General features: G+C 43.5%; 1 long non-coding RNA gene across 1 annotated transcript in view; it reads right to left on the reverse strand.

Annotated features, from left to right (window-relative positions):
- Nucleotides 1-532: 532 nt before the first annotated feature.
- LOC140471963 (uncharacterized) overlaps nt 533-16189 on the reverse strand; it is a 134497-nt gene continuing 118840 nt past the window's right edge. The window contains exons 2-3 of the long non-coding RNA XR_011957298.1: nt 13278-13696; nt 533-722 (exon numbers count right to left, since the gene is read on the reverse strand). This is a non-coding gene — a long non-coding RNA (uncharacterized lncRNA). The remainder of the gene's footprint in view (nt 723-13277; nt 13697-16189) is intronic.

Genomic DNA, 16189 nt, shown 5'->3' on the forward strand with positions numbered 1-16189 from the left:
TATACCGGCCACTGCAGCGGACAGCTGGAACTGACAACCGGAAGCGGTAGAGACAAATCACTATAAATGCCTGAGGAAACATCACAGAAGCGCTTCACAGGACGCTCCCACGCACTGAGGATGTCACCTAGACAGGGGACGCAACGTCTGCAACATAAATTCCCAGCTCGGCGAACAGAATCACCACATCTGTTGATTTCTCTCTCACACCAGCTATCTCCATATATTGTATCTCCAATTGTGCAGTTGAAGTGCTTGTGACCCCACAATGGGTTGACAGACCTCCATCGGTGTTATAATAATTCGGCAGTTCTCTGATCCACAATAAATACTTTAGGTGCCTGGTCAGATAAGCTGGTGCGGTGACAGGTACAGTGCACAATCACCCATTATCTCTTCCTTTTCTTCTCTGATGTGCAGCTGCCTTGAAATGTCTTGCAAACAAAATAGACTGAATGAAATTCGAGCAGTCCAGAAGACATTCATGACGGTGGATTTCAATCAGGATTTAATAAAGGTTGAGGATCCAGATAAACACAAGCAATGAAAGAAAAACAGGGCAACACAAGAAATAGCAGCTGAGTACTACATTTGGTTCCAAATAGGCCTCATGGTATAATCGCTAGATTATCAATCCAGAAATTCAGCTCTTATTCTCTGGACCCAGGTTCGAATCCCGCCACTGCAGATGGTGGAACTTCAGTTCAATAATTTTTAAAAAGCTGGAATTAAGAATACACTGATGAGAATGAAATCATTGCCGATTGTCAGAAAAAAAATCCATTTGGTTCACTAATATCCTCCAATCAAGTAATCGTTTATCCTCAGTCCAGACACAAAGTAATGTGATGACTCTCACTCGCCCTCTGAAATGGTCCAGCGTATCATTCAGTTATATCAATCTATTCAAAATCTCAAAGAAATAAAACCGGGTGGACCAACAGGTATCGATCTGACCACCGAAAAAGTCATTTGGAAACATCACTGTCGAAATTGCAAAGTCCTCCTTACTAACATGATGCTTTCAGACGTGAGTTGGGAAGCTTGGACTGGGAGCAATTGTTCCATGGAAAGGGCACTATAGACATGTGGAGACTGTTTAAGGAACAGTTGTTGCGAGTGATGCATAAATGTGTTCCTCTGAGACAGGCAAGAAAGGGTAAGATAAAGGAACCTTGAATGATGAGAGCGGAGGAGTTTCTCGTCAAAAGAAAGAAGGCAGCTTACGTAAAGTGGAGGAAGCAAGGGTCTTGCTCAGCTCTAGAGGATTACAGGCAGGCGAGGAAGGAGCTCAAAAATGGCCTGAGGAGAGCCAGGAGGGGGAAGGAAAAAGGCTTGGCAGGAAGGATTAGGGAGAATCTAAAAGCGTTTTACACGTATGTGAGGAATTAGAGAATAATCAAACAAACAGTAGGGCCGATCAGGGATATCATAGGGAACTTGTGTATAGAGTCTGAGGAGGTAGGGGAAGCCATAAATGAGTTGTTTGCTTCTGTTTAACTAAAGAAAAGGACCTTGTAGTGAATGAAACCATTGAGGAGCAGGTAAACATGCTGGAACGGATAGAGGTTGAGGAAGCTGATGTGCTGAAAAGTTTGACAACCATTAAGATTGACAAGTCGCCAGGGCCAGACAAGATTTGGCCCCGGCTGCTTTGGGAAGCGAGAAATGTGATTGCTTCGCCGCTTGCAAAGATCTTTCCATCCTCGCTCTCCACTGGATCCGTACCTGAGGACTGGAGGGAGGCAAATGTAATTCCTCTCTTCAAGAAAGGAAATAGGGAAATCCCCGGCAATTACAGACCAGTAAGTCTCACATCTGTCGTCTGCAAGGTGTTAGAAAGGATTCTGAGGGATAGGATTTATGACCATCTGGAAGAGCATGGCTTGATTAAATGCAGTCAACACAGCTTTGTTAGGGGCAGGTCATGCCTCACAATTCTTATTGAGTTCTTTGAGGATGTTACTAGACAAGTTGATGAGGTTCGAGCGGTGGATTTGTTGTATGTGGACTTCAGCAAGGCATTTGATAAGATTCCACATGGTAGGCTCGTTCAGAAAGTCAGGAGGAATGCGATAAAGGGGAATTTAGCTGTCTGGATACAGAATTAGCTGGTCGACAGAAGACAGCGAGTGGTAGCGGAAATAAAGTATTCTTCCTGGAAGTCAGTGTTGAGTGGTGTTCCACAGGGCTCTGTTCTTGGGACTCTACCATTTGTAATTTTTAATAATAACTTGTATGAGGAGATTGAAGGATGGCTTAGCAAGTTTGCTGACGACACAAAGGTTGGAGGTGTCGTTGACAGTATAGAGGGCTGTTGTAGGCTGCAGCATGACATTGACAGGATGCAGAGATGGGCTGAGAGGTGGCAGATGGAGTTCAACCTGGATAAATGCGAAGTGATGCATTTTGGAAGGTCGAACATGAAAGTTGAGTACAGGATTAAAGACAGGATTCTTGGTAGTGTGGATGAACAGCGAGATCTTGGTGTGCAGGTACATTGATACCTTAAAATTGCCGCCCAAGTGGACAGAGTTGTTAAGAAAGCATATGGTGTTTTGGCTTTCATTAACAGGGGGGTTGAGTTTAAAAGCAGTGAGAGCTTGTTGCAGCTCTATAAAACTTTGGTTAGACCACACTTGGAATACTGTATCCAGTTCTGGTCGCCCTATTATAGGAAAAATGTGGATGCTTTGGAGAGGGTTCAGTGGAGGTTTACTAGGATGCTGCCTGGAATGGAGGGCTTATCTAATGAAGAGATGTTGACTGAGCTTGGACACTTTTCTTTCGAGAAAAAGAAGGAAGAGAGGGGGCCTAATTGATGTGAACAAGATAATGAGAGGCATAGATAGAGTCAATAGCCAGAGACTTTTTCCCAGGGCAGAAATGGCTAAGACAAGGGGTCACAGTTTAAAGCCGCTTGGCGGAAATTATAGAGTGGATGTCAGAGGCGGGTTCTTTACGCAGAGAGTTTTGAGAGCATGGAATGCATTGCCAGCAGCAGTTGTGGAAGCAGGGTCATTGGGGACATTTAAGAGACTGCTGGACATGCATATGGTCACAGACATTTGAGGGTTCGTACATTAGGTTTACCTCACATGAGGATCAATGGTCGGCACAACATCGTGGGCTGAAGGGCCAGTTCTGTGTTGTACAGTTCTATGTTCTATGTTCTTACATCTGAGGGCTTAGTGCCAATATTGCGATAACCGGCTTACAGATTAGTCAAGCAACAGCCTGACATAGTCATGCTCACGAAATTATACCTTTCAGAAATACCCCAGACACCACCATCACCATCACTGGATATGTTCTGGCCCAAGGTGAAGACCGATCCATCAGAAAGAGCAGCTCAGTGCGATACATTCTGGAGGTGGTTGCTCTGCGAGTCCCCAAAATTAACTCCGGACCCAAAGAAGCCCCATGACTTTAAATTAAACGTGGGCAAAGCAGCCTTACTGATTATCATGTAACGTCATTCCTCAGTTGAATCAGTACTCTTCCACGTTGAACAGAACTTGGAGAAAGCACTCACTGTGAAAAGGGGCACAAAGTGTATTCTGGCTGAGGAATTTCAAAGTCAACCACCAAGAATGGTTTGGCAGCAGTACTACTGATCACGCTGGTCGGGTATTACAGGACATAGCTTCTAGATTGGGCCTGCAGAAGTTCGTGAGGGAATGAACGAGAGGGAAAAAAGATACCTGACCTACCAACTGCAGGTGCATCTGTCCATGACAGCATCGGTAAAACAGACCACCGCACCTGTTGTTGAGCAGGCAAAGTCTCACGGTCACATTGAGAATAAACTCTATTGTGTTGTGTGGCACTATTCCCATGCTAAATGGCACAGACTTCCAACAGATCTAGCAACTCAAGACTGAGCATCCATAAGATGCTGTGATCATCAATAGCAGAAGAACTATACTCCAGCAAAATCTGTAATGTCATGGCCCAGCATATAAACCACTCAAAAATCCCATCAAGCCAGAGGATTAACCCTAGTGCAAAAGAGAGTGCAACAATGGGAAAAAAAACTGCTCAAATATGTTCTGTACATAAAACACAGGGCAATTCAACCCAGAAATATCGCCTCATCATTCTAATCTCCATCATCAATAAAGTGATGGAAGGACTCATCAACAGTGCTATCTAGCAGCACCTGCTCAGCAATAACCTGCTCAGTGACGCCCATTTTGGGTTCCACCGGGGCCACTCAGCTCCTGACCTCAGCACAGCTTTTGTTCAAACATAGAAAAATGAACTGAATTCCAGCACTTGAAATCAAGGCTGCATACTTTTAAATTTCGCATCAAGGAACCCAAGCAAAAAGGATATTGCGAGCAAGTACTTCATTATTGGAGTCATACCTGACACATCGGAAAAAGGTCATTGTTGTTGGAGGTCAGTCATCTCAGTTTCAGAATATCTCTGCAGTAGTCCCTCAGGATAATGCGAATAAAGGTTTGCTCCATGAACTGGAATGTTCATTTTCAGACGTTTCCTCACCATATTATTTAAAATCTTCAGTGGCCCTCCGGATGGTCCAAACATATTCTGCTTCTTCATGAATGGCCATCTCTCCATCATAAGTTCAGAAGTGGGAATATCCGACAATGACTGCACAATGTTCATCACCATTCGCAAATGCTCAGGTATGGAAGCAGTCCTTGCCAAAATGCAACAAGATTTGGACAATATCCAGGCTTGGGCTGACAAGTGACAAGCAACACTCGCACCACACAGATGCCTGACAATTACCATCACCGGTAAGAAGCAATATAACCACTTGGTATTCAGCAGCATATTTGTCATTAAACTCCCGCCCCCCCATCAATACACTTGGGGTTACCATTGACCAGAAACTTAGCTGGAATCGCCACGTAAACATAAGAGCATATCAGAGGCTAGGAATACTGCGCAAGTAACTCACCTCCTGTCTTCCCAAAGCATGTTCACCATTTGCAAGGCACAAGTCAGGAGTGAGATGGAATACTCCCCAATTGCCTGAATGAGTGAAGCCACAACGACACTGAAGAAGCTTGACACCATCAAGGACAAATCAGTCCAATTGCTTGGCACCACTTCCACAAGCTTTCACTCCACTCACCAGCAACGGTCAGTCGGAGCAGTGTATACTATCGACAAGATGCGCTGCACAAATTCTCCAAAGATCCTCAGAAAGCACCTTCCACTCCTTCGAGCACTTCCATGTAGAATGATAATGCAGCAGGCTTTTGTGAACGCCACCACCTTCAAGCTCCGCTCCAAACCAGTCAACATCCTGAGTTGAAAATATATCACCATTTTTTTCACTGTTGCTGGGTCAAAACGCTGGAATTCCATACCTTATAGCATTGTGGTTCAACGCACAGCAGATGGACTGCAGCGGTACAAGAAGGCAACTTAGCACCACCTTCTCAAGGGGGCAACTAGGGACGGACAAGAAATTATGGGCCCATCCAGTGATTCTCATAACCAAAAAATAAGTTTAAAAAGTTCCAAGTGGGGCACCTCGATGGGACAGGTTGTCTGATTTGAACACGAACAGGAAAGCAGTGTTTCTGATACTAACATTTTAGACCTTTCTGTTATTAGATAGGTGTTCAGTCTTCAATGACATATTGTTGCTGAGTGCTGTGATAAATTGCACCTGTTCTGTTAAATGCAACAATATTAGCGTAACAGGATCGATCCTTCAAAAGTGCCAGACTGAAAATAACAATAATCGTAGAGACAATGTACTCCCGGTAGATGAGACTCACAGATAGCCGCTTATATTCAACATATTACTGCGCTACTGGTTAACACTGTATCCTACCACCGTCCATTTTACAGGGGTTACCACTGACCAGAAGTCAAATCAACGTACAGATACAAGGGTTACAAGAGCACGTCAGAGACTTACAATTCTGCATTGAATAATATACTGTATGACCATAAGGGCATGAGATATATCAATTTGTTGGGCCATTATGCCTATCTCTTCACTCTGAAACTGTGCCATTTTGTCATAGTCTCTAAGATTAGTGGAAAAATCTTCTGTACTCTAACTGTATCAATTTTTGCGGTCATTGATCAATTTCAATCAGATGCGCCCCCCCCCCCATTCTTCTAATTTCCATTGAGTACAGACACAGAGCCCTCAACTGCCGCTCATATAACAAGGCATCATTCCCAGGATAGATCATGTCCAACACCCGTAGATCCTTCCCCAGAACAGCTCATAATAATCCAAAAGCCGTCTGATCATAGCCCATTGCATTCTCAGCAGAATGTCTCCGCTCTGGTATTCTCACTCTCTTGAAATGAATGTTAACATTATATTTGTTTTCTGATCTGCCAACTGAACCTGCACATTAACCGTAAGAGAGGACGAGGACTCCAAACTTTGTTTGTGCTTCAGATTTCATGAAGCCTTTTAGAACATAGTGTCTGCCTGTATTCCGCCTACTGAAGTGCATAATCTCATACGTTCCCATGTTGTGTTCCATCAGCCATGTGTTTTCCCAGTGTCCTAACCTGTCCAAGCCTTTCTGCAGCCTCCCCACTTCCACAATATCACCTGCCCATCCAATCATCATTGTATCATCTGCAAACCTAGTAAAACTCTTCCTTCTGAAGCCGAAGTCCCAACCTGATTCAAGAAGGTCAACATTATCCTGGTAAGTGAGAAAACACATGGACCGTGCCCTTATAGACTGCCACCCTGTGGCTCCCACCTCAATAATCATAAAGTGCTTTGAGAGGCTGGTCCTTGCCTACACCCACTCCAGTCTCCCAGCCTGACCTGCTGCCCGACTAATATAACGGGTTCTCAACGGATACTATACCCGAGCCCTGCACGCATCCCTGGAATATTTGGACATCAAGGACACCTACACCAGGCTCCTGCTCATTGACAAAAGCTCCACCTTCAAAATCATTTTCCCTGACAGACTAATCACAAAACTCCGCGACTTTGGTCTCGGTTCGACTCTCTGCAACTGGATCCTCAGGTTTCTGACCCACAGACCACAATCATGAAGATCGGTAAAATCACTTCCTCCACAATAACATTCAACACTAAAGCTGCTGAAGGATATGTTCGCAACACTCGACAATACTCCCAGTAAACCCACGGCAGTACCCTCAGCTCCCGACTGTACTACCTATACACCCATGGCAGTGCCCTCAGCCACTTAACATACTCCCTCCCTGTACACCCACAGCTGTGCCCTCAGCCCCCTACTGTATTCCCTGTACACCCACGGTTGTTTCCTCAGCCCCCTAATGTCCTCCCTGTACACCCACGGCTGTGCCCTCAGCCCCTTAGTGTACTCCCTATACACTCAAGGCTGTGCCCAGGCCAACTACTGAACTCCCTGAACACCCACAGTTGTGTCCTGAGCCCCCACTGTCCTCCATGCACACACACGGTTGTTTCTGCAGCCCCCTACAGTTTTCCCTGTACTCCCAAGGTTGTGTCCTCAGCTCACTAATGTCCTCCCTGTACACCCACGGCTGAATTTCCAAATTCCAAACAACGCCAGCTACAAGTTCGCTGATGACATCACTATAGCAGTACGGATATCAAACAACAACGCGTCAGAATGTAGAAAGGAGATATAGGGCTTGGTAGCATGGTATATTGATAATGACCTCTCTCTAATCCTGTAAACGTAAAGGAGTGATCATTGACTCTAGGAAGAAAGAAAGGGAACACACTCCATCTACATCAACCGTTTGAGGGAGTGCAGAGCATCAAGTCCCTCGGACTGATGATAACTGACAACCTGTCCTGAACTTCTCACATAGGTCCGACAGTCGGGAAGGTTCAACAATGCCTCTCCTTCCTCAGTTGGTTCAGGAAATTCAGCATGCGCTACTTCTACAGATGCACCAGTGAGGGCGTACTGTCCAGGTGCATAACAGCCAGGTACGGCAACTGCTCGACTCAGGACCGTGAGACACTACAGAAGGTTGGGTGCACAGCTCTGACCAACACGGACTCTAACATCTCAACCATTGATTCCATTTACATGGCTCGTTGCCGCAGAAAGGCAGCCAACATCTACACCAGATTACTGAGGGAAGGGAGAGAGGAAAGAGCTGGGGCATTAATAGATATCTTTGTAGCATCCTTGAACACGGCTGAGGTCCCGGAGGGCTGGAGATCGGCACAGGCTTGGACCACCGAATGGCCTGTTTCTGTGCTGGAATGTTTTGTTCTAACATTATCAAAGAACCATCACACCCCAGTAATGGTCTCCCACACCTCTTAGAACATAGAACATAGAACATAGAAGAATACAGCGCAGTACAGGCCCTTCGGCCCTCGATGTTGCGCCGATCAAAGCCCACCTAACCTACACTAACCCACTATCCTCCATATACCTATCCAATGCCCGCTTAAATACCCATAAAGAGGGAGAGTCCACCACTGCTACTGGCAGGGCATTCCATGAACTTACGACTCGCTGAGTGAAGAACCTACCCCTAACATCAGTCCTATATCTACCCCCCCCCCTTAATTTAAAGCTATGCCCCCTTGTAAGAGCTGACTCCATACGTGGAAAAAGGTTCTCACTGTCAACCCTATCTAACCCCCTAATCATCTTGTACACCTCTATCAAGTCACCCCTAAACCTTCTTTTCTCCAATGAAAACAACCCCAAGTGCCTCAGCCTTTCCTCATAGGATCTTTCTACCATACCAGGCAACATCCTGGTAAACTTCCTCTGCACCCGTTCCAGTGCCTCCACATCCTTCCTATAGTATGGCGACCAAAACTGCACACAATATTCCAGATGCGGCCGCACCAGAATCTTATACAACTGCAGCATGACCTCAGGACTCCGGAACTCAATTCCTCTACCAATAAAAGCCAGTACGCCATATGCCTTCTTCACTGCACTATTTACCTGGGTGGCAACTTTCAGAGATCTGTGTACATGGACACCAAGATCCCTCTGCTCTTCCACACTACCAAGTATCCGACCATTAGCCCAATACCCCATCTTTTTGTTACTCTTACCAAAGTGAATCACCTCACACTTAGCTACATTGAACTCCATTTGCCACCTTTCTGCCCAGCTCTGCAGCTTCTCTATATCCCGCTGTAACCTGCCACATCCTTCCTCACTGTCTACAACTCCTCTGACTTTCGTATCATCCGCAAACTTGCTCACCCAACCTTCTAACCCTTCCTCCAGGTCATTTATAAAAATGACAAACAGCAATGGTCCCAAAACAGATCCTTGCGGAACACCGCTAGTGACGGCACTCCAAGATGAACCTTTGCCATCAACTACTACCCTCTGTCTTCTTCCAGCCAGCCAATTCCTAATCCAAACCTCCAACTCACCCTCAATGCCATATCTCTGTATTTTCTGCAGTAGCCTACCATAGGGGACCTTATCAAACGCCTTACTAAAATCCATATATACCACATCTACCACTTTCCCCTCATCTACCTCCTTAGTCACCTTCTCAAAGAATTCAATAAGGTTTGTGAGGCACGACCTGCCCTTCACAAAACCATGCTGACTATCCTTGATCACATCATTCTTATCCAGATGTGCATAAATCCTATCCCTTACAATTCTCTCTAAGACTTTGCCCACAACAGAAGTGAGACTCACTGGCCTATAGTTACTAGGATTATCCCTACTCCCCTTCTTGAACAAGGGAACCACGTTTGCTAGCCTCCAGTCCTCTGGCACTACTCCTGTCGACAAAGAGGACACAAAAATCAAGGCCAATGGCTCTGCAATCTCCTCCCTTGCTTCCCAGAGAATCCTAGGATAAATGCCATCAGGCCCAGGGGACTTATCTATTTTCACCCTTGCCAGAATTTCCAACACCTCTTCTCTACATATCTCAAAGCCATCCATTCTACTTATTCGTGCCTCAGTATTCATATCGACAACAATGTCCTGTTCCTGAGTGAATACTGACGAAAAGTATTCATTCAGTGCCTCCCCAATCTCTTCAGCCTCCACACGCAACTTCCCATTACTATCCTTGATTGGACCTATTCCTACCCTAGTCATTCTTTTATTCCTAACATACCTATAGATATGTTATTCCTAACAGATACCTGTATCTGTTAGCCTGACCTCTTCGTTCAGGCTAACAGATACAGAAGCTTGAAAACACAGAGCAGCTGGTTCAGCAACAGCTTATTCCCGGCTGTTATGAGACTGATGAATGTACTCTCTAATCTCAGATAACGCTGATCTTGTTCGTGTTAATCTCGCCTCGCGCACGCCCTGTGCAGCGTAACCTGCATGCCTCTCAGACATGTTTTACAACCATTGTTCTGTACATCCTTGCTTAATATGATTTGCCTGTACAAGTTGGTACATGCCAATGTAAATTCTCAACTCCCTTCCCCCAGCTCCCTCCAGTGCTCGCTCCAAGGTCTCTCCAGTCCTCACCCCCAGCTTCTCCCATTCCCCATCCCTTGCTCATTGTGACCCCATCCCCAGCTCACTGTGACCCCACCCCCAGCTCACTGTGACCCTATCCCCAGCTCACTGTGACCCTATCCCCAGCTCACTGTGACCCCATCCCCAGCTCACTGTGACCCTATCCCCAGCTCACTGTGACCCTATCCCCAGCTCACTGTGACCCCATCCCCAGCACACTGTGACCCCATCCCCAGCTCTCTGTGTGCTTTGTCTCTCACTGTTTCTCTCACACTGTCTGTTTCCCTGTGTTTTCTTTTTCTCTGTCTTCTGTTTCTTTCCCTGAACTTACTATCTCCCCTTCTCCCTGTCCATATGACTGTTTGATTCTTGTTTTGGTTCCTTTCTCAGTTTAACTCTCTGTCCTTCTGTTTCCCTCGCTGTGTTCTCTCTCTCCTTATACGTGTCTGTCTCTTTTTCCCTCGTTGTGATGGTGATGGCTTCTCTAAAATTTTGAAGCATGTGATGGCTCTTTGGTTAGATGTTTGCAATTCAATAAACTCAATTGTGTTTTGGTATCTTGGACATAATTTAAATTTATTGGTTAAATTTCAATTGTTGTCAAAACAGCAAGCAGAACATCGATATCCATTTAACAACCATTGGTTGCATCTAAATATTTTGGAACTGTCTTCTCCCAGTGCTCTGCATTCTGACAACTGAAAGCATTCTGTTCATGTGCATAATAGTGTGACGGTAACTGCTCTTCCCAGGACCATAAGAAATTACAGACGGTTGTGTGCACAGACCAGACTATCATGGAAGACAACCTTCCAACCATTTATACTTCTCGTTGTCAGCGAAAGGCTGGCAACATCAAATATCTCTCCAAAACCTGTAATTATCTCCTACAACCTCTTCCAAAAGGGAGGAGATACAGAGGCATGGAAACATGGGCCTACATGCTCAGGAACACCTTCTTCCCTACTGTAATTAGACTGACGAATTGAAGTCTCTAACTTTTCAAATAACATTAATCTTGTGAAAGACGATCTTGCTTTGCACACCTCCTGTGCAGCTGCCACCTTGTGTGCCTCACTCCCCCTGTCTAAGTGCCCTGTGAGGCTCAAGGTCTTCTCAAGGGCAATCAAAAAAGTGAACTAATGCTGCCCAACCAGCGATTCCTATATCCCATTAATAAATATAAGAACACGACGACACTCAGGGAACACAGTTGGGATCAAATCGCTTTAAACATGATCTTAGATAGATAGAGATTTTCCCTCGGTATCTGAAAGTAGAGCGTTCCTACAAAGCCTTTCATAAACTGATTCAGCATAAAGCGAAGAAGCATTAATTTATGCGCGAAAAATTTACCTTCCTTGTTAAAAGTGAAAATCCTCTTCGGATTTGTTATGGTTAGTGAAAACAGGACCTAATGGAGGATTTTCGGAAAGGGAAGTGGCAAAAAGCGAATTTTTGAAAAGCGGGGTATACATGTACCGACATGGGCATGATATTCAGGAAGGTGGGAAAAGTTAAAAGAAATGAGGTGGATCTCACATTTTATTTCCATCCCAGCTGATCATCAGTCCCTTTGTTTGCGCTTTGTCTTCTGTCTCTCTCTTTCTCTATCGATTCAACTCACTCCTCCTGCCCTTCAAAGCAGACTTCCCTGTTACCAGCATTATTCCCACTATTTTCCAGCTGCTTTCAGTTCAGAAAAACTCCCCAGCACTTTCTGATCTTTTCTTTGCATTTTTTATGCAATTTCGGATCTCCAGCATCTATCTTTATTTGGTTTATCCTTCAAATTTGTTATCCCATGGGAAGTCGGCATCTCTGCCAACGGCAGCATTTGCTAATCATCACTAATTGCCCTGACTCTAACGCCATTCCACAAGCCAATATAAAGTCAAGCTCAATGATATTGGTCTGAAGTCACACATAACCCAGACCGGGTAGTAGTATTGGACTTCTTTACCGAAGGTCATCAGTGAAACAGGAAGGTTTTCAGACAAAATGTGGGTTTTATGGTTGTTTTTCGTGAAATTCACTTTTATTCCAATTCTTATCATTTTTATTTAAGTTACACCATCAGCTGTAGTAGGACTTGAAACAAATCACTTGAAACCATGTCTTTCGTTTAATAAGCTTTGCTCCTGAATTACATCCAGCGACATTCCTACTCTGATACATTGTCCTAATCAAGAAGTAATGTCCGAGACATGAACAATTTTGTGATTGAAATACATGTAACTGGAAATGTGGCCAGAAGAGAGCTTGAAATATAAGGTCTGAATTTTACCAACGTGCAGACAATGGTTTGTTCAGCCACAGCACTGACGCAGAGATGGAGAATGGGGATATTGTGAGCTGGAAGTGGACAGGGTTGGTGACATAGAGAACAAGAGATATAAATCAGTTCAGGGCAAAAAGCGGTATCGATGTTGTGCACAGATTTGTTCTTAGATGTTTGTAAGGGAGTGGTCTGCAATTCAGATGAATGGAGACTACAATTGAAATTGAAGATAAAAGATTCTTTCATTGGCAACTATAGATAACAGAAATTGCAATGAATTCAAAATTGTTTATGGGATTAATGAATGGACAGAAGTAGAGAACACCAACAATAGCGAGAATAGGTAATGATTTAGAGATGCCGGTGTTGGATCGGGGTGTACAAATTTAAAAATCACACAGCAGCAGGTTATAGTCCAACAGGTTTAATTGGAAGCACACTCGCTTTCGGAGAGTCACACCTCCACCATTGGTTAGTAACACATACCCTCCACCCAGCCCAAAATAATAATCAGCACCACAAATATCCGATATGGTAGAAATTTCCAACAGAGGAAAATGTTGAAAAGACCCAAGGAAAGTTACCTCTCCATTTGAGTAATTATCCAGTCCATTGTTCTCAGATTCATATCTGTCTTTTCCACGTCTGTGCAGCTGCTGATCTCTGTTACTGTTGGAGCTGATGCATCTGCTCCTGCACTGGGATAGCGCACTGAGTGAAGCCCCTCACCAATAGGACACAGTTACAATGCATGGAGACTGACATCAATCACAGTCACTGAGCAAACAGCTCTAGCTTTCAATACAGCACATTCAGTTCACAATATATCTGGACTGGACTGGATGCTCACATCGCTGGCTATTGGTCACATCTCCCATCACTAATTGCTCTAGTGAAGTCAATTGTGAGGGAGAATGATGGATGTTTTCTTATCGCAGCCTCGATGACTCTGCCCTGTTGTACGTTTGCAATGCTGTCACCATCTTATCCCGAATCTCCGCCCCTCCACAAAAAAAGGAACACAATCAGGATGTTGTTACTGTGCTGATCTCTCCTCCACGGGAACAAACGCCACTGGGCACAATTGCCTTGAACATAGACAGGAAGTGTGGACTTCTCTGAATGGTCCTCTCACTGCTCTAATAAAGAAATGTTGGACCTTCCATATGTAATATGTATCAGTAATTAATTTATGCAAATTGACAAACATCTTAACGCAGTTTTATTTGCTGTAAAACAGTAATGTTTACACTTTTGTCCCCTCAGTCCAAAACCAAAAGTGAACTTATTCATTATGACTTGTGAATTAATGAGTCAGATTTACCTAGTGGATAGGGCGGAATGGGGATAGTGGCTGTGGAGACTGCATGGGGAGTACAATGATATCTCCCAGTCATCATCACTCTTAACGTCAGATAGAATTAAATATAGTTCACAACAAGGAACGAGCCAACGTTTGGGATATGTAATGCTCAATGACAATGTGAACTGAACAGGATAATTGTAAATGTGATAAAGTGAACTATATTTTATATACACACCATTGAATAGGGTCACCGCACCTGAAGCATTAACTTTGATGTCTCTTCACAGATACAGCCAGACCTGTGAGCTTTCCCACCAACGTCTGTTTTTGTTTGAGATTGATCATATTGTTCAAATCTGGCAGGATGCTTATAAATAAAAGCAGATGCTATTAACAAAATGTACAGGGATATGGGGTCAATACAGGAAAATAATAGTAGAAATATCGCTCATTCCAAACTGGAAGAGACAATGGGTTGAGTTTTCACCATCTTTGCTGTAATAATTCTATGTTATGCATTGAAAGCTTTTGGAGATTGGGGAGACAAGCTTGTTCAATGAAGGACACAGAGTGTTCCATCATCAATAATCTATCCCTATTATTTCATGAAGTTCAACTGCCTCTAAATTGTATTTTCAATCAAAATAGATTTCCTGAGACTTAGATGTCTAGAATTTTCTTACTTTCTATCTTAAAGAAGAATCAGATTTCGGCTGTAATTCAGGTGTCACAGAAACAAGAAAGGACCACATTGTCCAAATATTACCAAGGTCAACATGTAGACCTGTCAAGCAATATGAAATATAGTGATAATGCAAACATGAAATACAAACAGAAAATGCGGGAGAAACGAAAAAGGTGAGGAAGTGTCTGCAGAAAGCAACATAATTAACATACGTCATATGATGTGACACTGTTCTGAAAAGTCCTATTAGAATCAAAGGTTAATTTTTTGCATCTCTGCTCAGATGTTGCCAGATCTATTGAGTTTCGGTCCAGCTCTTTTGATTTCTTTCTTCTTTCTGAACTGTGACAAAGTGTCTGATCTGAATGATAGCGTTAAAGCTGCTACCTCAGTTGAATCTCGAGTAATTTGTTATGGTTATTAAATAAGAAATTACAAAGTTCCTCTGTTTGACAGGGCTCTAAATATCAATGACGTATTGCATTGTGAGAACTTGCGATGAAAATGTGGAAACAAAACAGAAATTGTTGTAATCGCTCAGCAGGTCTAGCAGCATCTGTGCAAAGAAATCAGAGTTAATGTTTCAGGTCCAGTTCCCCTTTCGCAAAACTGATATGGGCGTTTGCAATGTTGGTTTATATGCAGAAGAGACTGGATAGATCTTAATGGAGACTGTTAGTAGCTAACAATAGGGTTTGAGTAATGGATCATCAGTGGAAGAGTATGTAGCAGTACAAGGGGTAGTGCAAAGGGAGTAAGAGTGTAAGAAAAGAGTAGGACGGAACAGGAAGAATGGCAGATGACGTTTTAGTGACAGGGAAAAGCTTGTTTATGAGGAAGTGAGATTGGATGAAAAAAACATCACTGTACAAGGAAATCGGGATCTGGATTCCATTAAAAATGTAGAAAGGAATTCTTGTACTGTCTCTTCTATCACTTGATTCTTGTTCAAGTCGTACATGTGCTATATATTTCTATGTCGCCATAAAGTGCAGACGACATGTTTCTTTCTCCCCTACGTGGTGTTTCAACATTTTTGATTTTTTTACAGTATGTATTTGCTTCCAATTCAAGGTGGATATGAGAATATGATTTGATCTTCTGCAGTTTGCCCATAATATAGAATTTATTTGAATATTTATCCTCATCACACTCGCTGATTTAAAAAAACAATGAATGAGTCCATGTCCATCCTGCAGATGAAAAATTTCTCCAGCTCTGGCTATTGCAGGGAATGTTACAAAAAACAGCACCACACAAAATGCTAATGTTCCAAACCCTTGTTTATCCTAAATTATTTAAAATGTTTATAAATAAAACATGCAGAGGGGCAGAGTGTAAAAGATGAATTCAACTCTGTGTCGAAAATGCTATTTGTGGCTCACTTATAAAATGTGTTAACTACATCACTCATAAATTCACCAAAATAGGAAAAGCAAGAGACTGGAATTGTCAAATCATCCTCTGAATAACATCTGGAGAACAGGAAGGAAATCTTGATTTGT

This window comes from Chiloscyllium punctatum, unplaced genomic scaffold, assembly GCF_047496795.1.
Source record: "Chiloscyllium punctatum isolate Juve2018m unplaced genomic scaffold, sChiPun1.3 scaffold_212, whole genome shotgun sequence".
Classification (NCBI taxonomy): Eukaryota; Metazoa; Chordata; class Chondrichthyes; order Orectolobiformes; family Hemiscylliidae; genus Chiloscyllium; species Chiloscyllium punctatum.